General features: G+C 43.8%; 7 non-coding genes across 7 annotated transcripts; all 7 read right to left on the bottom strand.

The window, feature by feature from the left end:
- Positions 1-1,867: 1,867 nt before the first annotated feature.
- Positions 1,868-1,949, bottom strand: trnas-gcu (transfer RNA serine (anticodon GCU)). The gene has a single exon. It is a non-coding gene; the product is annotated as a tRNA-Ser (tRNA).
- Positions 1,950-3,804: 1,855 nt separating this feature from the next.
- Positions 3,805-3,886, bottom strand: trnas-gcu (transfer RNA serine (anticodon GCU)). Its single transcript has one exon. It is a non-coding gene; the product is annotated as a tRNA-Ser (tRNA).
- Positions 3,887-5,446: 1,560 nt separating this feature from the next.
- trnas-gcu (transfer RNA serine (anticodon GCU)) lies at positions 5,447-5,528 on the bottom strand. Its single transcript has one exon. It is a non-coding gene; the product is annotated as a tRNA-Ser (tRNA).
- Positions 5,529-7,086: 1,558 nt separating this feature from the next.
- trnas-gcu (transfer RNA serine (anticodon GCU)) lies at positions 7,087-7,168 on the bottom strand. The gene has a single exon. It is a non-coding gene; the product is annotated as a tRNA-Ser (tRNA).
- A 1,165-nt stretch (positions 7,169-8,333) lies between these two features.
- Positions 8,334-8,415, bottom strand: trnas-gcu (transfer RNA serine (anticodon GCU)). Its single transcript has one exon. It is a non-coding gene; the product is annotated as a tRNA-Ser (tRNA).
- A 5,840-nt stretch (positions 8,416-14,255) lies between these two features.
- trnas-gcu (transfer RNA serine (anticodon GCU)) lies at positions 14,256-14,337 on the bottom strand. The gene has a single exon. It is a non-coding gene; the product is annotated as a tRNA-Ser (tRNA).
- Positions 14,338-19,512: 5,175 nt separating this feature from the next.
- trnas-gcu (transfer RNA serine (anticodon GCU)) lies at positions 19,513-19,594 on the bottom strand. Its single transcript has one exon. It is a non-coding gene; the product is annotated as a tRNA-Ser (tRNA).
- Positions 19,595-23,353: the final 3,759 nt, after the last annotated feature.

Genomic DNA, 23,353 nt, shown 5'->3' with positions numbered 1-23,353 from the left:
TGTCCTTTTAATCTTGCCTGTGCAGGATGTGGGTGCAAATGGAGTCAGTTGGCTGGTAACAGGTTGGTAGCTGGATCTCGGATGAGATGGCGTCAGCTTCTCTGCAGGGATGGCAGGTCTGTTGCAGCCAGAAGTTGTCACTGGTTGCAGCCGGGGAGTTTTCACTGTAGCGGCCCACTTGGATTAATGACACAAGATGCAGAGAGCTTCGACTGGTGCAACTTTAATTCTCTCCTCCTTTTCTCCTCACCATTTTGACACCGTGAAAACTATGAAGATGGACAGAAAATACAAATGCCATATTTCCACAAACAATACATAAATCATGTTTACATTTTCAAACTTATAAACAAATCTTTTTAGTAAACTTAAATAATGAATTTTCACATGAATTAAGCTTAATTACAAGTTACAGCTCTTATTTAAATACAAATACTGACATTTTCCCGTTTGTTTTAAATGAAATGAACCACTTGTTTTACAATAAATAAAACCATTAGTCTCCTCCTACCTCCTTCCGCTTCCAAGGGCGCTAAGTTTGCTCCGCTAGTTAGCTTAGCTTCCACACACAGCTCGGAGTGACTCTCCTTAAATGTGACATATAAACAACACAAACACGAAGCACAATAAAATAACCTCTCACAAATGTTCACACAGAATATGAGAAATATATCTTTGTCAGCATGTTTTACCAGTCCTGGAGTAACGTGAGTATGCTGTTGAAGTCAGACAGAACGGCAGCAGGAAGTCAAGTATCAGCAATAAAGACAGAATAAGAGTGGGCTCTTCAAAATAAAGGCACAAAAACGTAACATGCCAGAACTGCAATTATCTCCTGAACAAAATTTGCTGCCATTTACAGTTACAACTGAAGGAAATGCTAACAAGGGTGATGCTGACTATGTTGGGCTGATAGTGGTCGATCCACAGCGATACTTCTGCCACACAATACCTAAATGCGAAGGAAGAGAAATTCCACTTCAATGACTGTCGTTGCTGCGATGAGTTGGCGACTTGTCCAAGGTGTACACCGCATTCCGCCCAAATACAGCTGAAATATGTTCCAGCACCCCCTGTGACTCTAAAAAGGACAAACGGTAGAAAATGGATGGATGGATGACTGTTGTTGGCACTGACAGTGGGATTGCTCTTCTGCATCTCAACAGATGTTTTTTCTCACTACAATAGGGCAGTACGATCTTTGCCCAGGCAAACCCTCCTTGTGTTGGAGTATAAGAATTTGGGGTTTTGGCAGAAGCCACTAGACTAGATCTGACCAATCTAAGTCCAAGACTAGATCTGACCAATCGGAGTCAAAGGTTAAATCTGAACAATCTGAGTCTAAGAATAGATCTGGCCAACCTGTGTCTATGAGCATGAACTGGTCAAGCCTACTTGGATGAGAAGCAAAACATTTTTGTAAGACACACCAAACAGTCCAGTTGTAATGGATTGAATGCCATGAGAGTACAATGATCTGGATGAATGAGAACATCCATAGGCATTGATGTATTGAAAAATAGAACTTCTACGTTTATAATGCAGACAGAGGGGGAATTAGCTCAAATGGTAGAGCGCTCGCTTTGCATGTGAGAGGTAGCGGGATCGATACCTGCATTCTCCAAATGTTTTAATGTCAAAAAAAGGTTTCCTTTGAGGAGAAGTAGGCAAATGAGCATACTTTTTTCTGTTAAAGATGAGTAGTCATTTTGAGCAAACATGCAGAAAGGTCAGTAGTCACCTCAGCTCTAGAAAGTCGTTGACACATGACAGTGTGATACTCTGTAACCACAGTCAAACATTGTTATTCTGATCTACGCGTTGACAACGTTTCGTCAGTTGAGGCCAACTAAAGAGAAACACAGCTCGATGAGGATGGGATTCGAACCTACGCGTGTAGAACACAATGGATTAGCAGTCCATCGCCTTAACCACTCGGCCACCTCATCTTAGTTTGTTTATGTCAAAACTTGCTGAGAGGCGGCAAATAATAGTTTTTATAATCAAGGTCTATGTCACAGCATATAACCACATGGACATATAGAGGAATTAAGATATTGTTGTGTTATTTTTACGACATTAAAAAAAATAGTAAACTGTATAAATATTTGGGGTTTTGGCACCTATCGTTGAACTTAATCCGACCAATCTAAGTCTATAAGTCTTACCGTGTGACTTGTTGAAGGGTGGACTAGCGAAGTCAAATTTTCATTGTACGGCAAACTGTCTGTTTAACTGTGCATATGACAATAAACAATCTTTAATCTTAAATCTTGAATCTTGAATAAGCACAAACTGATGAAGCCTACTTGGATGAGAGGCGAAACGTCAAGGTCAACTTTGACATTAATGACTGAACAGAGGAGGTGGTCTGCGAAATCACGTATTACCCACATACAACAATGTTTTTTCAACCATTCCTAAAATTCTCTGCAATTTAGCCTCCAGCAAATAACAGGAAACAGAAACACCCTGGTCACAGATGCTTCTTTGTGCCTTTGTTACAACTGAAGGAAATGCTAACAAGGGTGAAACTGACTATGTTGGGCAGATAGTGGTCGATCCACAGCGATACTTCTGCCACACAATACCACAATGCTAAGGAAGGGAAATTCCACTTCAATGACTGTCGTTGCTGCGATGAGTTGGCGACTTGTCCAAGGTGTACACCGCATTCCGCCCAAATGCAGCTGAAATATGGTCCAGCACCCCCCGTGACTCCAAAAAGGACAAGCGGTAGAAAATGGATGGATGGATGACTGTCATTGGCACTGTCAGTGGGATTGCTCTTCTGCATCCCAACAGATGTTTTTTCTCACTATGATAGGGCAGTACCATCTTTGCCCAGGCACACCCTCCTTGTGTTGGAGTATAAGAATTTGGGGTTTTGGCAATAGCCACTAGACTAGATCTGACCAATCTAAATCCAAGACTAGATCTATCTAATCGGAGTCAAAGGTTAAATCCGAACAATCTGAGTCCAAGAATAAATCTGTTTAACCTGTGTCTAGGAGCATGAACTGATCAAGCCTACTTGGATGAGAAGCAAAACATTTTTGTAAGACACACCAAACAGTCCAGTTGCAATGGATTGAATGCCTTGAGATTACAATGACCTGGATGAATGAGAACATCCATAGGCATTGATATATTGAAAAATAGAATTTCTACGTTTATGTCACAGACAGAGGGGGAATTAGCTCAAATGGTAGAGCGCTCGCTTTGCATGTGAGAGGTAGCGGGATCGATACCTGCATTCTCCAAATGTTTTAATGTCAAAAAAAGGTTTCCTTTGAGTAGAAGTACGTAAATGAGCATACTTTTTTCTGTTAAAGATGAGTAGTCATTTTGAGGAAACACTAGGGATCTTTCTGTGTGGAGTTTGCATGTTCTCCCCGTGACTGCGTGGGTTCCCTCCGGGTACTGCGGCTTCCTCCCACCTCCAAAAAACATGCACCTGGGGATAAGTTGATTGGCAACACTAAATTGTCCCTAGTGTGTGAATGTGAGCGTGAATGTTGTCTGTCTATCTGTGTTGGCCCTGCGATGAGGTGGCGACTTGTCCAGGGTGTACACAACCTTCCGCTCGATTGTAGCTGATATAGGCTCCAGCGCCCACCACGACCCCGAAGGGAATAAGCGGTAGAAATGGATGGATGCAGAGAGGTCAGTAGTCACCTCAGCTCTAGAAGGTCATTGACACATGACAGCGTGATACTCTGTAACCACAGTCAAACATTGTTATTCTGATCTACACGTTCACAACCTTTCGTCAGTTGAGGCCAACTAAAGGGAAACACAGCTCGATGAGGATGGGATTCAAACCCACGCGTGTAGAACACAATGGATTAGCAGTCCATCGCCTTAACCACTCGGACACCTCATCTTAGTTTTTTTTTTATGTCAAAACTTGTTGAGAGGCGGCAAATAATAGTTTTTATAATCAAGGTCTATGTCAAAGCATATATCCACATGGACATATAGAGGAATTAAGATATTGTTGTGTTATTTTTACAGCATTAAAAAAAATAGTAAACTGTATAAATATTTGGGGTTTTGGCACCAACCGTTGAACTTAATCTGACCAATCTAAAACTATAAATCTGACCGTGTGATTTGTTGAAGGGTGGACTAGCAAAGTAAGATTTTCATTGTACGGCAAACTGTCTGTTTAACTGTGCTTATGACAATAAACAATCTTGAATCTTAAATCTTGAATCTTGAATAAGCACAAACTGATGAAGCCTACTTGGATGAGAGGCGAAACGTCAAGGTCAACCTTGACATTGATGACTGAACAGAGGAGGTGGTCTGCGAAATCACCTATTATCCACACACAACACTGTTCTTTTAACCATTCCTAAAATACCCTGCAATTTAGCCTCCAGCAAATAACAGGAGTTAGAAACACCCTGGTCACAGATGCTTATTTGTGCCTGTGTTACAACTGAAGGAAATGCTAACAAGGGTGATGCTGACTATGTTGGGATGATAGTGGTCGATCCACAGCGATACTTCTGCCACACATTACCACAATGCGAAGGAAGGGAAATTCCACTTCAATGACTGTCGTTGCTGCGATGAGTTGGCGACTTGTCCAAGGTGTACACCGCATTCCGCCCAAATGCAGCTGAAATATGTTCCAGCACCTCCCGTGACTCCAAAAAGGACAAGCGGTAGAAAATGGATGCATGGATGACTGTCGTTGGCACTGACAGTGGGATTGCTCTTCTGCATCTCAACAGATGTTTTTTCTCACTACGATAGGGCAGTACCATCTTTGCCGAGGCACACCCTGCTTGTGTTTGAGTAAATGAATTTGGGGTTTTGGCAATAGCCACTAGACTAGATCTGACCAATCTAAGTCCAAGACTAGATCTAACTAATCGGAGTCAAAGGTTAAATCCGAACAATCTGAGTCCAAGAATAAATCTGATTAACCTGTGTCTATGAGCATGAACTGATCAAGCCTACTTGGATGAGAAGCGAAACCTTTTTGTAAGACACCTCAAACAGTCCAGTTGCAATGGATTGAATGCCTTGAGAATAGATTGACCTGGATGAATGAGAACATTCATAGCCATTGATATATTGAAAAATAGAATTTCTACATTTTTGTCACAGACAGAGGGGGAATTAGCTCAAATGGTAGAGCGCTCGCTTTGCATGTGAGAGGTAGCGGGATCGATACCTGCATTCTCCAAATGTTTTAATGTCAAAAAAAGGCTTCCGTTGAGGAGAAGTAGGTAAATGAGCATACTTTTTTCTGTTAAAGATGAGTAGTCATTTTGAGGAAACATGCAGAAAGATCAGTAGTCACCTCAGCTCTAGAAAGTCGTTGACACATGACAGTGTGATACTCTGTAACCACAGTCAAAGGTCGTTATTTTGATCGGCGCGTTCACAACCCCTCGTCAGTTGAGGCCAACTAAAGAGAAACACAGCTCGATGAGGATGGGATTCAAACCCACGCGTGTAGAACACAATGGATTAGCAATCCATCGCCTTAACCACTCGGCCACCTCATCTTAGTTTGTTTTTGTCAAAACTTGTTGAGAGACGGCAAATAATAGTTTTTATAATCAAGGTCTACGTCACAGCATATAACCACATGGACATATAGAGGAATTAAGATTTTGTTGTGTTATTTTTACAACATAAAAAAAATAGTAAACTGTATAAATATTTGGGGTTTTGGCACCAACCGTTGGACTTAATCTGACCAATCTAAGTCTATAAGTCTTACCGTGTGACTTGTTGAAGGGTGGACTTGCAAAGTAAGATTTTCATTGTACGGCAAACTGTCTGTTTAACTGTGCATATGACAATAAACAATCTTGAATCTTAAATCTTGAATCTTGAATAAGCACAAATTGATGAAACCTACTTGGATGAGAGGCGAAACGTCAAGGTCAACCTTGACATTGATGACTAAACAGAGGAGGTGGTCTGCGAAATCACCTATTACCCACATACAACACTGTTCTTTCAACCATTCCTAAAATACTCTGCAATTTAGCCTCCAGCAAATAACAGGAGTTAGAAACACCCTGGTCACAGATGCTTCTTTGTCCCTTTGTTACAACTGAAGGAAATGCTAACAAGGGTGATGCTGACTATGTTGGGCTGATAGTGGTCGATCCACAGCTATACTTCTGCCACACGATACCACAATGCGAAGGAAGGGAAATTCCACTTCAATGACTGTTGTTTCTGCGATGAGTTGGCGACTTGTCCAAGGTGTACGCCGCATTCCGCCCAAATGCAGCTGAAATATGTTCCAGCACCCCCTGTGACTCCAAAAAGGACAAGCGTTAGAAAATGGATGGATTGATGACTGTCGTTGGCACTGACAGTGGGATTGCTCTTCTGCATCTCAACAGATGTTTTTTCTCACTACGATAGGGCAGTACCATCTTTGCCCAGGCACACCCTCCTTGTGTTGGAGTATAAGAATTTGGGGTTTTGGCAATAGCCACTAGACTAGATCTGACCAATCTAGGTCCAAGACTAGATCTCACCAATCGTAGTCAAAGGTTAAATCTGAACAATCTGAGTCTAAGAATGGATCTGACCAACCTGTGTCTAGGAGCATGAACTGATCAAGCCTACTTGGATGAGAAGCGAAATATTTTTGTAAGACACACCAAACAGTCCAGTTGCAATGGATTGAATGCCTTGAGATTACAATGACCTGGATGAATGAGAACATCCATAGGCATTGATGTATTGAAAAATAGAATTTCTACGTTTATGTCGCAAACAGAGGGGGAATTAGCTCAAATGTTAGAGCGCTCGCTTTGCATGTGAGAGGTAGCGGGATCGATACCTGCGTTCTCCAAATGTTTTAATGTAAAAAAAAAAAGCTTCCGTTGAGTAGAAGTAGGTAAATGAGCATACTTTTTTCTGTTAAAGATGAGTAGTCATTTTGAGGAAACATGCAGAATGGTCAGTAGTCACCTCAGCTCTAGAAAGTCGTTGACACATGACAGTATGATACTCTGTAACCACAGTCAAACATTGTTATTCTGATCGACGCGTTCACAACCCCTCGTCAGTTGAGGCCAACTAAAGAGAAACACAGCTCGATGAGGATGGGATTCGAACCCATGCATGTAGAACACAATGGATTAGCAGTCCATCGCCTTAACCACTCGGCCACCTCACCTTAGTTTGTTTTTGTCAAAACTTGTTGAGAGACGGCAAATAATAGTTTTTATAATCAAGGTCTACGTCACAGCATATAACCACATGGACATATAGAGGAATTAAGATATTGTTGTGTTATTTTTACAACATTAAAAAAAATAGTAAACTGTATAAATATTTGGGGTTTTGGCACCAACCGTTGGATTTAATCTGACCAATCTAAGTCTATAAATCTTACCGTGTGACTTGTTGAAGGGTGGACTAGCAAAGTAAGATTTTCATTGTACGGCAAACTGTCTGTTTAACTGTGCATATAACAATAAACAATCTTGAATCTTAAATCTTGAATCTTGAATAAGCACAAACTGATGACGCCTACTTGGATGAGAGGCGAAACGTCAAGGTCAACCTTGACATTGATGACTGAACAGAGGAGGTGGTCTGCGAAATCACCTATTATCCACATACAACTCTGTTCTTTCAACCATTCCTAAAATACTCTTTCGTCCCACTGGGGTGAGTTTTTCCTTGCCCTTATGTGGGCTTTGTACCGAGGATGTCGTTGTGGCTTGTGCAGCCCTTTGAGACACTTGTGATTTAGGGCTATATAAATAAACATTGATTGATTGATTGATTGATAGAAACACCCTGGTCACAGATGCTTCTTTGTGCCTTTGTTACAACTGAAGGAAATGCTAACAAGGGTGATGCTGACTATGTTGGGCTGATAGTGGTCGATCCACAGCGATGTTTCTGCCACACAATACCACAATGCGAAGGAAGGGAAATTCCACTTCAATGAATGAGAACATCCATAGGCATTAATGTATTGAAAAATAGAATTTCTACGTCTATGTCACAGACAGAGGAGGAATTAGCTCAAATGGTAGAGCGCTCGGTTTGCATGTGAGAGTTAGCGGGATCGATACCTGCATTCTCCAAAAGTTTTAATGTCGAAAAAAAGTTTCCTTTGAGTAGAAGTAGGTAAATGAGCATTCTTTTTACTGTTAAAGATGAGTAGTCATTTTGAGGAAACATGCAGAAAGGTCAGTAGTCAACTCAGCTCTAGAAAGTCGTTGACACATGACAGTGTGATACTCTGTAACCACAGTCAAACATTGTTATTCTGATAGACGCGTTCACAACCTTTCTTTAGTTGAGGCCAACTAAAGAGAAACACAGCTCGATGAGGATGGGATTCGAACCCACGCGTGTAGAACACAATGGATTAGCAGTCCATCGCCTTAACCACTCGGCCACCTCATCTTAGTTTGTTTATGTCAAAACTTGCTGAGAGGCGGCAAATAATAGTTTTTATAATCAAGGTCTACGTCACAGCATATAACCACATGGACATATCGAGGAATTAAGATATTGTTGTGTTACTTTTACAGCATTCAAAAAAATAGTAAACTGTATAAATATTTGGGGTTTTGACACCAACCGTTGGACTTAATCTGACCAATCTAAGTCTATAAATCTTACCTTGTGACTTGTTGACAGGTGGACTAGCAAAGTAAGATTTTCATTGTACGGCAAACTGTCTGTTTAACTGTGCAAAAGACAAGAAACAATCTTGAATCTTAAATCTTGAATCTTGAATAAGCACAAACTGATGAAGCCTACTTGCATGGATGAGAGGCGAAACGTCAAGGTCAACCTTGACATTGATGACTGAACAGAGGAGGTGGTCTGCGAATTCACCTATTACCCACATACAACACTGTTTTTTCAACCATTCCTAAAATATTCTGCAATTTAGCCTCCAGCAAATAACAGGAAATAGAAACACCCTGGTCACAGATGCTTCTTTGTGCCTTTGTTACAACTGAAGGAAATGCTAACAAGGGTGAAGCTGACTATGTTGGGCAGATAGTGGTCGATCCACAGCGATACTTCTGCCACACAATACCACAATGCGAAGGAAGGGAAATTCCACTTCAATGACTGTCGTTTCTGCAATGAGTGGGCGACTTGTTCAGGGTGTACCCCGCCTTCCGCCCGATTGTAGCTGAGATAGGCTCCAGCGCCCCCCGCGACCCCGAAGGGAATAAGCGGTAGAAAATGGATGGATGGATGGATGGATGGATGAATGAGAACATCCATAGGCATTGATGTATTGAAAAATAGAATTTCTACGTAATGTTACAGACAGAGGGGGAATTATCTCAAATGGTAGAGCGCTCGATTTGCATGTGAGAGGTAGTGGGATCGATACCTGCATTCTCCAAATGTTTTAATGTCAAAAAAATCAATCAATCAATCAATCAATCTTTATTTATATAGCCCTAAATCACAAGTGTCTCAAAGGGCTGCACAAGCCACAACGACATCCTCGGTACAAAGCCCACATACGGGCAAGGAAAAACTCACCCCAGTGGGACGTCGATGTGAATGACTATGAGAAACCTTGGAGAGGACCGCATATGTGGGTAACCCCCCCCCTCTAGGGGAGACCGAAAGCAATGGATGTCGAGTGGGTCTGACATAATATTGTGAGAGTCCAGTCCATAGTGGATCCAACATAATAGTAAGAGTCCAGTCCATAGTGGGGCCAGCAGGACACCATCCCGAGCGGAGACGGGTCAGCAGCGTAGAGATGTTCCCAGCCGATGCACAGGCGAGCGGTCCACCCCGGGTCCCGACTCTGGACAGCCAGCACTTCATCCATGGCCACCGGACCTGTGCCCCCCCCCCCCCCCCCCCCCCTCAAGGAAAAGGGGAGCAGAGGAGAAAAGAAAAGAAACGGCAGATCAACTGGTCTAACAGGGGGGCTATTTAAAGGCTAGAGTATACAAATGAGTTTTAAGATGGGACTTAAATGCTTCTACTGAGGTAGCATCTCTAATTGTTACCGGGAGGGCATTCCATAGTACTGGAGCCCGAATAGAAAACGCTCTATAGCCCGCAGACTTTTTTTGGGCTCTGGGAATCACTAATAAGCCGGAGTTCTTTGAACGCAGATTTCTTGCCGGGACATATGGTACAATGCAATCGACAAGATAGGACGGAGCTAGACCGTGTAGTATTTTATACGTAAGTAGTAAAACCTTAAAGTCACTTCTTATGTGCACAGGAAGCCAGCGCAGGTGAGCCAGTATAGGCGTAATATGATCAAACTTTCTTGTTCTTGTCAAAAGTCTAGCAGCCGCATTTTGTACCAACTGTAATTTTTTAATGCTAGACATAGGGAGACCCGAAAATAATACGTTACAATAGTCGAGACGAGACGTAACGAACGCATGAATAATGATCTCAGCGTCGCTAGTGGATAAAATAGAACGAATTTTAGCGATATTACGGAGATGAAAGAAGGCCGTTTTAGTAACACTCTTAATGTGTGATTCAAACGAGAGAGTTGGGTCGAAGATAATACCCAGATTCTTTACTGATTCGCCTTGTGTAATTGTTTGGTTGTCAAATGTTAAGGTGGTATTATTAAATAAATGTCGGTGTTTAGCAGGACCGATAATCAGCATTTCGGTTTTCTTGGCGTTGAGTTGCAAGAAGTTAGCGGACATCCATTGTTTAATTTCATTAAGACACGCCTCCAGCTGACTACAATCCGGCGTGTTGGTCAGCTTTAGGGGCATGTAGAGTTGGGTGTCATCAGCATAGCAATGAAAGCTAACACCGTATTTGCGTATGATGTCGCCTAGCGGCAGCATGTAAATACTAAAGAGTGCAGGGCCAAGAACCGAACCCTGAGGAACTCCGCACGTTACCTTAACATAGTCCGAGGTCACATTATTATGGGAGACGCATTGCATCCTGTCAGTAAGATAAGAGTTAAACCACGACAAAGCTAAGTCTGACATGCCAATACGTGTTTTGATACGCTCTAATAAAATATTATGATCGACGGTATCGAAAGCAGCGCTAAGATCAAGAAGCAGCAACATAGATGACGCATCAGAATCCATCGTTAGCAGTAGATCATTAGTCATTTTTGCGAGGGCTGTCTCCGTAGAGTGATTTGCCCTGAAACCGGATTGAAAAGGTTCACAGAGATTGTTAGACACTAAGTGTTCATTTAGCTGCTGTGCGACAATTTTTTCGAGGATTTTCGAAATAAAGGGAAGGTGGGACACCGGTCGGTAGTTTACCATGAGGTCAGGATCAAGGTTAGGTCTTTTGAGCAGAGGATGAATAACCGCTTTCTTGAATGCTAGGGGAACAGTGCCAGAGGAAAGTGATAAGTTTATAATATTTAGCACTGATGGACCTAATAATACAAAAAGCTCCTTGATAAGTTTCCCAGGAAGTGGGTCAAGTAAACATGTTGTTTGTTTTATCCCACTTACACGCTGTAATAGTTCCTCTAATGTTATTTCATCAAAAAGAGAGAGACTATTTTGTATTGCAGTATCCGTCGTAGATACAGTTGTATCTGTGTTCATAGAACCCAGTTGTAGCTGGGATGCGTTGTCTTTAATCTCCTTTCTAATGAGTTCAATTTTCTTATTAAAGAAATTCATAAAGTCATCTATCGAGTGGGTGGAGCTATTGGGAGGAGTCCCTTGTTGGGTTAGCGATGCTACTGTACTAAACAAAAATTTAGGGTCGTTTTTGTTGAGGCGGATGAGATTTGAGTAATATTTAGCTTTAGCTAAGGTAAGCATGCGTTTATACGATATTAAACTATCACTCCATGCTTGATGGAAAACCTCAAGCTTGGTCGCGCGCCATTTGCGTTCCAACTTTCTACATGATAATTTATGAGCTCTGGTTTCCTCTGTAAACCATGGGGTGCGCCTTTTAGGGGCCCTTTTTTGTTTTAGCGGTGCTATACTATCAATGGTTTTGCGCAGGGCATTGTCAAAGTTGTTAGTGAGGTTATCAATAGAGCCGACATAATTTGGGAATGGTGCCATTACCGAAGGCAGTAGGTCAGCAAGAGTCATCGTTGTGGCGGCATTAATGTTGCGGCTGCTATAGCAGTTATTATTATTATTAGTTTGTTGACAATGAGTCAGAACTTCGAATTTTATAAGGTAATGATCGGACATTACTTTAGTATACGGGAGTACCATAACTTTGGAGGTGGTGACACCCCTGACCAGCACTAGATCTATCGTATTGCCGTTGCGATGCGTAGGTTCATTTATTATTTGTGTAAGACCACAGCTATCAATTATAGTCTGGAGCGCCACGCACTGAGGGTCCGATGGGGTATTCATATGGATATTAAAGTCCCCCATTATGATTATATTGTCTGCGTGCGTCACTAGATCAGCAACGAACTCTGAGAATTCATTAATAAAGTCCGAGTAGGGCCCTGGGGGGCGGTAGATAACAGCCATATCGAGAGGCAGCGGTGCGACAGACCTCATAGTAAGCACCTCAAACGATTTGTATTTATTATTTAGGTTAGGGGTAAGGTTAAAGTTTTCATTGTATATTAGTGCGACCCCCCCACCCCTTTTAAGGGGACGGGCAATATGCGCATTCGTATAGTTAGGAGGAGATGCCTCATTTAGCGCAAAAAATTCGTCTGGTTTGAGCCAGGTTTCACTAAGACCAATGACGTTAAGATTGTTGTCTCTAATGACCTCATTAACTAATAACGTTTTGGGAGACAATGATCTTATGTTTAAAAAGCCCATATTATAAGTATTGGGCTGTTTTGACGAGTTTTTGTTTAAATTATCCGTAGTAGAAATATTAATAATGTTGCGTTTATTATACGTAGTGCACTTTAAATAGTTTCGACCATATCTAGGAATTGATACGACGGGAATTTTCAGATTGTTTGCTTGATGCTGCGATCGACTGAACGCATCATGATTTGCCACCTCAGTAGAATGCATATCTACCCCGGACACATTCACAACAGAAAACACATTATGTGAGTTGTGTGTTATTCTAAGAAAATTGCTATGCGTACAGGAATTATCCAGCCTGGTGCTGGCTAGTTCTAGCTTAACTGACTCCTCACCCGGACTAGCAGGCTCTGTAATTGCCTGTGACCGGGCTTGCTCTAGTGTAGTTAGTCAAATGTGACTTAAACAGTAGTCTATATTCTTAGACAGGATGATGGCGCCTTCCTGGTTAGGGTGAAGGCCGTCCCTCATCAGCAAGCCTGGTTTGCCCCAGAAAGAGGGCCAATTATCAATAAACGTTAGTCCCTGTTGTCTACAGAAGCTAGCCAGCCACTTGTTAAGCGAGACTAATCTGCTATATCTCTCATCATTGCCTCTCGCAGGCAGGGGGCCAGAGACAATTACTCGATGCCTGGACATCTTTCTAGCGAGATCACAAGTCCTGGCTATGTTTCTCTTTGTAATCTCTGACTGTCTCATTCTAGTGTCATTGGAGCCAACGTGTACAACTATATTCGCATAACTAGTGGTCCGATTAGCCTGTCGTACGTGTTTACTAGGCCTGTTGCGAGTTAGCTCCCTAAGATTAGCCTCTATGTCAGGTGCTCGGGCCCCCGGGATGCACTTAATTGTGGCTGGTTTGCTAAGCTTTATGTTTCGGGTGATGGAGTCCCCTATGACTAAGGTGTGGTGCCCGGTAGACTGGGGTGTAGGACTAGCTAAAGAGCTAAATCTATTATGCGTCTCAACCGGTACACCGTAGCTTGTAGGCCGCTTAGGACTGCTACAGGCTGGGCTAGTTAGCTCGCTACAGCTAACGCTAGCAGATGTGTCCGCAACATCTAAAGTTACGAGATTACTCTGCTCTAACTGGCGGACACGGCCCTCTAGCAGAGCCAGCATCTCCGTGAGTAAGATGCAAGACGCGCAGGAAGCCATACTCACGGTGTTTTCTGTCACCGAGTGAAGTTCCTGCTGTCTTCCGAGAAGTCCTGGTCGCGGTGTGCAGGAGTAGACTCCTTCTGACCGGCGCCCGGCGACGCCTTTCTCCGCGCTAGCTTCTACTCAAAGGTTTCCTTTGAGTAGAAGTAGCTAAATGAGCATACTTTTTTCTGTTAAAGATGAGTAGTCATTTTGAGGAAACATGCAGAAAGGTCAGTAATCACCTCAGCTCTAGAAAGTCGTTGACACATGACAGTATGATACTCTGTAACCACATTGTTATTCTGATCTACGCGTTAACAACCTTTTGTCAGTTGAGGCCAACTAAAGAGAAACACAGCTCGATGAGGATGGGATTCGAACCCATGCGTGTAGAACACAAGGGATTAGCAGTCCATCGCCTTAACCACTCGGCCACCTCATCTTAGTTTGTTTATGTGAAAACTTGCTGAGAGGCGGCAAATAATCGTTTTTATAATCAAGGTCTACGCCACAGAAAAAAACCACATCGACATATAGAGGAATTAATATATTGTTGTGTTATTTTTACAACATTAAAAAAAAAATAGTAAACTGTATGAATATTTGGGGTTTTGGCACCAACCGTTGGACTTAATCTGACCAATCTAAGTCTATAAGTCTTACCGTATGACTTGTTGAAGGGTGGACTAGCAAAGTAAGATTTTCATTGTACGGCAAACTGTCTGTTTAACTGTGCATATGACAATAAACAATCTTGAATCTTAAATCTTGAATCTTGAATAAGCACAAACCGATGAAGCCAACTTGGATGAGAGGCGAAACGTCAAGGTCAACCTTGACATTGATGACTGAACAGAGAAGGTGGCCTGCGAAATCACCTATTATCCACATGCAACACTGTTCTTTCAACCATTCCTAAAATACTCTGCAATCTAGCCTCCAGCAAATAACAGGAGTTAGAAACACCCTGGTCACAGATGCTTCTTTGTGCCTTTGTTACAACTGAAGGAAATATTAACAAGGGTGATGCTGACTATGTTGGGCTGATAGTGGTCGATCCACAGCGATACTTCTGCCACACAATACCACAATGCGAAGGAAGGGAAATTCCACTTCAATGACTGTCGTTGCTGCGATGAGTTGGCGACTTGTCCAAGGTGTACCCGGCATTCCGCCCAAATGCAGCTGAAATATGTTCCAGCACCCCCGTGACTCCAAAAAGGACAAGCGGTAGAAAATGGATGGATGGATGACTGTCGTTGGCACTGACAGTGGGATTGCTCTTCTGCATCTCAACAGATGTTTTTTCTCACTACGATAGGGCAGTACCATCTTTGCCCAGGCACACCCTCCTTGTGTTGGAGTATAAGAATTTGGGGTTTTGGCAATAGCCACTAGACTAGATCTGACAAATCTAAATCAAATCAAATCAAATCAACTTTATTTATAAAGCACATTTAAAATTTACCACAGGGGTAGCCAAAGTGCTGTACAATGAACAGGTTAAAAGATAAAACGAGTACCGAGCAAACACAACACAACACAAACAGAACACGATAAAAAATAAATAATTAAAATAGAATTAATAAAAACATAAAAACATAAAAACAGGATCACAGCAGGTGTATTATGGGGCGCCATTGCAGGATGGATATCACTCAGTGTTAAAAGCCATGGAATAAAAGTATGATTTTAAGAGCGATTTAAAAACAGGAAGAGAGGAGGCTTGTCTAACACTCAGGGGTAGGTCGTTCCAGAGCTTGGGAGCAGCAACGGCGAAAGCTCTGTCACCTCTAAGCTTCAGCCTTGTGTCAGGGACCGTCAACAGCAGCTGATCGGCTGATCTTAAGGATCGGGTGGGGCAGTAAGGCTGAAGGAGGTCGGAGAGATAGGTTGGCGCGAGGTTGTTTAGACATTTAAAAACAAATAAAAGGAGTTTAAAATTGATTCGGTAACGCACAGGGAGCCAGTGAAGGGACGCTAAAATAGGGGTGATGTGCTCACGTCTGCGGGTCTGTGTTAGCAGACGAGCAGCAGAGTTCTGCACGAGCTGCAGGCGGGCGAGGGAGGCCTGGCTAATGCCTACATACAGGGCATTACAATAATCAAGACGAGTCGAGATAAAGGCGTGGATTAATAGATAGAAGCGGTTTCACTTTCGCTATTTGGCGTAATTGATAAAAGCTTTTTTGAACGACGCTGCTGATTTGTTTTTCGAATTTAAAATCTGAGTCAAACTTTACCCCCAGGTTTGTGACAGAGTCGCTGAGATACGGGGTCAAAGTGCCGAGGTCAACGTTGGGGGAGGGAGAGCGACTTGGACCGAACAACATAACTTCTGTTTTATCTTCATTTAGGCTCAGGAAGTTAGCTGAAAGCCAGACTTTGATGTCGTGCAGGCAGTCAATAAAACGTTGAACCGTGTTATTTTGTGCCATGGGAAAATAAATCTGGCAATCATCGGCATAAAAATGAAATGCAATACTGTACTTCCTAAAAATAGAACCAAGGGGGAGAAGGTAAAGCGCAAATAAAATTGGGGCAAGGATTGAGCCCTGGGGGACCCCATGTGGTAAAGGAGCTGTGGACGACATAAAACTGTCTACTTTTACACAAAAACTCCTGTCGGTTTGGTACGACCGGAACCAGTTGAGGGCGGCGCCCTTAATGCCCACACAGTTCTCAAGACGAGTGATTAAGGTGGCGTGGTCGACGGTGTCGAACGCAGCAGACAGATCTAAAAGCACCAGGACAACATATTTACCAGAATCAGTGGACAGGAGGATATCGTTAAAAACTTTTAGAAGCGCTGACTCTGTGCTGTGGAGGGCTTTAAAACCGGACTGGAACAGCTCAGTGATACCATTATCCTCTAAGAAGGGCAACAACTGACTGTAGACAACCTTCTCTAATATTTTGGAAATGTATGGAAGATTAGAGATAGGTCTGAAGTTAGAGAGGAGAGAGGGGTCGAGGCTGGGTTTTTTAAGTAGAGGTCGTACCACTGCATGTTTAAACTCTACTGGAACTATTCCAGAAAAGAGGCTACTATTGATAATGTTAAGGACACTTGATCCAATAGTAGCAAGTACCTCCTTAAACAGGCGAGGTGGGAGGGCATCTGCAGGAGAACCAGAGGGCTTCATATGACTAACTGTGTCACTTAAAAAAGAAAAGGACACCGGCTCAAACTGATGGAAAACAAGAGAAATGCAGGGGAACAGAAGGGTCATATGAAGGCTGAGATAGACTGGCTCTAGTTGACACAATTTTGTCAGTGAAAAAATGGAGACAATTTTCACAGAATTCAAAAGAAGCATCAAAACCAGCAGATTTGGGAGCATCAATGACAGTGTTAATAGTTTTAAACAGAACTCTGGGGTTGTTACAGTTAGAAGATATAATCTGAGATAGATATATATTCATTTCTGCTTTTACAGTCATCTGAAAGGAAAACAGGCTTTCTTTAAAAATGGCAAAGGACACATGCAGCCTGTCTTTTTTCCATTTTCTCTCTGCTCTTCTACATACGCGCCTGGCAGCCCGAGTGACGTCATCATTCAACCAGGGCTGAGGCGTGGCTTTAGAGCGGTGGCATTTGAAAGGCGCGATCGTGTCCAGTGTTTGTAAACAAATAGAGTTGAACCCAGAAACCAACTCTTCAGTATTCAGACACACAGATGCTGCAGAATTATCATCACAAAGAGTCGAAAAAATAGAGGAGAACCGAGCAGGAGACAAAGAATTAAACATGCGAGAGCGTTGGAGCGGTGCGCACAATTTAACTGGACACTGCGTGGCAATATCAAACAGGATCGGCATGTGATCAGAGAACACAGCGTCGCAAATGTCCAAATTAAAAACACACAAACCATACGAGAGCACTAAATCGAGTGTATGCCCGCGTTCATGTGTAGAACCACACACAGACTGTACAAAGTTAAATGAGTCGATTATATTCAGGAAGCTCCTGGAAAGCGGCTCGTCTGGACAGCAGGTGTGAATATTAAAATCACCCACAATAAGGACACGATCATATTTGGGCAGGATTTCAGCCAGAAATTCAGAAAAGTCAGTTATAAAGTCTTTGTGGTACTTGAGTGGTCGATAGATGACGGCACACAGGACGACATCAGAAAGACCCAGTTCAAACATGCACAGTTCGAAGCTTGAAAAGGAGGATTGTAGGCGGATCTGACGGCATTTAAAGTCATTTTTAAAAACGACTGCTAAACCTCCTCCTTTTCGACCGGACGGTCGTGGGGAATGAAAGTAGGAACACTCCGGAGGCAGAAGTTCATTAAGAGGGGCGGACTCACCGGCTCTCAGCCATGTCTCCGTCACACAGAGGAAGTCCAGTCCGCGGGAAGTGAAGAAATCCTTCAGGATAAAAGTTTTGTTTGTCAAAGATCTTGCGTTCACAAGACCGAACCTGGCGGGGGCCAGCACGTCCAAGGCCGCAATTAATCCGGGTGGGGCCCGACACACAGCCCGCAGGTGGCGGTGATCCACCCCGCGCCTCCGGGGGCGGGGACAGCAGGAGCGACGACGGCACGCTTCTTCCTCCAAACCAACGATAGGAACCAGCCAGGAGCCGATGGGATCGAGCGAGCGTGGGTGCAGGAGGAGACCGGATACCGCACCATTCCTCCTTCGGGGAGCCACGGGAACCCGGGCCAGGAGTGCCCTAACTTTCACCAGCTGGCCGCCACGTTTACCGCGGCGCCGGAGACGCTTCCGCCGGGGGAGAGGAGCCAGGGGGCGGGAAAGGAAGGCAGGAATCCGCCCAGGTGAAAAAGCTGACTGGGACGTCGAAAAACCAACGTCGAAGTTGATCATATCAGTGGGAGAGGGGCAAAGATCCAACAGTGTTTGGCGGTCATACACAAGCAGTGAGCTGACAGAGACGAAAATAGACGCAAAAAACACAAAAACGAACAGAGCTGACAGCGAGAGACGGCAGGCCAAAGCACATACTGGCGCCATCTTGCATCGGGGCGTGGTCTTAGTAGGGCGCAACCAAAAACAAATCTAAGTCCAAGACTAGATCTGACTAATCAGAGTCAAATGTTGAATCCGAACAATCTGAGTCTAAGAACAGAGCTGACCAAAATGTGTCTATGAGCATGAACTGATCAAGCCTACTTGGATGAGAAGCGAAACCTTTTTGTAAGACACACCAAACAGTCCAGTAGCAATGGATTGAATGCCTTGAGAATACAATGACCTGGATGAATGAGAACATCCATAGGCATTGATGTATTGAAAAATAAAATTTCTACGTTTATGTCACAGACAGAGGTGGAATTAGCTCAAATGGTAGAGCGCTCGCTTTGCATGTGAGAGGTAGCAGGATCGATACCTGCATTCTCCAAATGTTTTAATGTCAAAAAAAGGTTTCCTTTGAGTAGAAGTAGGTAAATGAGCATTCTTTTTACTGTTAAAGATGAGTAGTCATTTTGAGGAAACATGCAGGAAGGTCAGTAATCACCTCAGCTCTAGAAAGTCGTTGACACATGACAGTGTGATACTCTGTAACCACGGTCAAACCTTGTTATTCTGATCTACACGTTCACAACCTTTCGTCAGTTGAGGCCAACTAAAGAGAAACACAGCTCGATGAAGATGGGATTCAAACCCACGCGTGTAGAACACAATGGATTAGCTGTCCATCGCCTTAACCACTCGGCCATCTCATCTTAGTTTGTTTATGTGAAAACTTGCTGAGAGGCGGCAAATAATAGTTTTTATAATCAAGGTCTACGCCACAGCACATAACCACATAGACATATAGAGGAATTAAGATATTGTTGTGTTATTTTTACAACATTAACAAAAAATAGTAAACTCTATGAATATTTGGGGTTTTGGCACCAACCGTTGGACTTAATCTGACCAATCTAAGTCTATAAGTCTTACCGTATGACTTGTTGAAGGGTGGACTAGCAAAGTAAGATTTTCATTGTACGGCAACATGTCTGTTTAACTGTGCATATGACAATAAACAATCTTGAATCTTAAATCTTGAATCTTGAATAAGCACAAGCCGATGAAGCCTACTTGGATGAGAGGCGAAACGTCAAGGTCAACCTTGACATTGATGACTGAACAGAGGAGGTGGTCTGCGAAATCACCTATTATCCACATACAACACTGTTCTTTCAACCATTCCTAAAATACTCTGCAATCTAGCCTCCAGCAAATAACAGGAGTTAGAAACACCCTGGTCACAGATGCTTCTTTGTGCCTTTGTTACAACTGAAGGAAATATTAACAAGGGTGATGCTGACTATGTTGGGCTGATAGTGGTCGATCCACAGCGATACTTCTGCCACACAATACCACAATGCGAAGGAAGGGAAATTCCACTTCAATGACTGTCGTTGCTGCGATGAGTTGGCGACTTGTCCACGGTGTACACCGCATTCCGCCCAAATGCAGCTGAAATATATTCCAGCACCACCGTGACTCCAAAAAGGACAAGCGGTAGAAAATGGATGGATGGATGACTGTTGTTGGCACTGACAGTGGGATTGCTCTTCTGCATCTCAACAGATGTTTTTTCTCACTACAAAAGGGCAGTACCATCTTTGCCCAGGCACACCCTCCTTGTGTTGGAGTATTAGAATTTGGGGTTTTGGCAATAGCCGCTAGACTAGATCTGACCAATCTAAGTCCAAGACTAGATCTGACCATTCAGAGTCAAAGGTTAAATCCGAAAAATCTGAGTCTAAGAATAGATCTGACCAACCTCAAATGGTAGAGCGCTCGCTTTGCATGTGAGAGGTAGCGGGATCGATACCTGCATTCTCCAAATATTTTATAGTTAAAAAAAATTGTCGTTTGAGGAGGAGTAGGTAAATGAGAATACTTTTTTCTGTTATAGATGCGTAGTCATTTTGAGCAAACATGCAGAAAGGTCAGTAGTCACCTCAGCTCTAGAAAGTCGTTGACACATGACAGTGTGATACTCTGTAACCACAGTCAAACATTGTTATTCTGATCTACGCGTTCACAACCTTTCTTCAGTTGAGGCCAACTAAAGAGAAACACAGCTCAAAGATGGGATTCGAACCCACGCGTGTAGAACACAATGGATAGCAGTCCATCGCCTTAACCACTCGGCCACCTCATCTTAGTTTGGTTATGTCCAATTATGCTGAGAGGCGGCAAATAATAGTTTTTATACTCAAGGTCTATGTCACAGCATATAACCACATGGACATATAGAGGAATTAAGATATTGTTGTGTTATTTTTACAACATTAAAAAAAATAGTAAACTGTATAAATATTTGGGGTTTTGGCACCAACCGTTGGACTTAATCTGACCAATCTAAGTCTATAAATCTTACCGTGTGACTTGTTGAAGGGTGGACTAGCAAAGTAAGAATTTCATAGTACGGCAAACTTTCTGTTTAACTGTGCATATGACAATAAACAATCTTGAATCTTAAATCTTGAATCTTGAATAAGCACAAACTGATGAAGCCTACTTGGATGAGAGGCGAAACGTCAAGGTCAACCTTGACATTAATGACTGAACAGAGGAGGTGGTCTGCGAAATCACCTATTACCCACATACAACACTGTTTTTTCAACCATTCCTAAAATACTCTGCAGTTTAGCCTCCAGCAAATAACAGGAAATAGAAACACCTTGCTCACAGATGCTTCTTTGTGCCTTTGTTACAACTGAAGGAAATGCTAAAAAGGGTGAAGCTGACTATGTTGGGCAGATAGTGGTCGATCCACAGCGATACTTCTGCCACACAATACCACAATGCGAAGGAAGGGAAATTCCACTTCAATGACTGTCGTTTGAGCCCATTGGAGGAGTGACCCACGTTGCCTCTTCGGGCTGTGCCCGGCCGGCCCCCATGGGGACAGGCCCGGCCACCAGGCACTCGCCATCGTGCCCCAACTCCGGGCCTGGCTCCAGAGGGGGGCCCCGGTGACCTGCGTCCGGGCGAGGGAAATCTGAGTTTTTGTTGTTTCATTCCCATAGAAGTGTTCGAGCTGCTCTTTGTCTGATCCCTCACTAAGGACCTGTTTGTCTTGGGAAACCCTACCCTTGAAAGCCCCCGGACAACATAGCTCCTAGGATCATTGGGACACGCAAACTCCTCTACCACGGTAAGGTGGCAGCTCAGAGAGGAGCTGGGAGGGGCCATAGAGGTCGGGTGCATTGTAAGCTGGGCGGCAGCCGAAGGCAGGGCACTTGGCGGTCCGATCCTCAGCTACATAAGCTAGCTCTTGGGACGTGGAACGTCACCTCGCTGGGGGAGAAGGAGCCTGAGCTAGTGCGCGAGGTAGAGAAGTTCCGGCCAGATATAGTCGAACTCACCTCGACGCACAGCAAGGGCTCTGGAACCAGTTCTCTCGAGAGGGGTTGGACTCTTTTCCACACTGGCGTTGCACGCAGTGAGAGGCGACGAGCTGGGGTAGCAATTCTTGTTCCCCCCCGGCTCAAAGCCTGCGCGTTGGAGTTCAACCCGGTGGACGAGAGGGTAGCCTCCCTCCGCCTTCGGGTGGGGGGACGGGTCCTGACTGTTGTTTGTGCTTACGCACCAAACAGCCGTTCAGAGTACCCACCCTTTCTGGATGCACTCGAGGGAGTACTGGAAAGTGCTCCCCTCGTCCTACTGGGTGACTTCAACGCTCATGTTGGCAACGACAGTGAAACCTGGAGAGGTGTGATTGGGAAGAATGGCCGTCCGGATCTGAACCCAAGTGGTGTTTTGTTATTGGACTTTTGTGCCCGTCACAGATTGTCCATAACAAACACCATGTTCAAACATAAGGGTGTCCATATGTGCACTTGGCACCAGGACACCCTAGGCCGCAGTTCCATGATCGACTTTGTAGTTGTGTCATCGGATTTGCGGCCTCATGTTTTGGACACTCCTCTTTCTGGGGCTGAGGTTGCCGAGGTAGTTAAAAAGCTCCTCGGTGGTATCTGGTTTGGTGGCTACAGGATTAGGTCTCTGCTATTTGCAGATGATGTGGTCCTGATGGCTTCATCTGGCCAAGAATTTCAGCTCCCACTGGATCGGTTCGCAGCCGAGTGTGAAGCGACTGGGATGGGAATCAGCACCTCCAAGTCCGAGTCCATGGTTCTCGCCCGGAAAAGGGTGGAGTGCCATCTCCGGGTTGGGGTGAAGATCTTGCCCCAAGTCTTGTTCACAAGTGAGGGAAGAGTGGATCGTGAGATCGACAGGCGGATCGGTGCGGCGTCTTTAGTAATGCGGACGCTGTATCGATCCGTTGTGGTGAAGAAGGAGCTGAGCCGGATGGCAAAGCTCTCGATTTACCGGTCGATCTACGTTCCCATCCTCACCTATGGTCATGAGCTTTGGGTCATGACCGAAAGGACAAGATCACGGGTACAAGCGGCCGAAATGAGTTTCCTCCGCCGGGTGGCGGGGCTCTCCCTTAGAGATAGGGTGAGAAACTCTGT

This window comes from Nerophis lumbriciformis, linkage group LG01, assembly GCF_033978685.3.
Source record: "Nerophis lumbriciformis linkage group LG01, RoL_Nlum_v2.1, whole genome shotgun sequence".
NCBI classification, from domain to species: domain Eukaryota; kingdom Metazoa; phylum Chordata; class Actinopteri; order Syngnathiformes; family Syngnathidae; genus Nerophis; species Nerophis lumbriciformis.
Note: the sequence above shows the minus strand (reverse complement) of the source record. Positions and strands in the feature narration are given on the sequence as shown.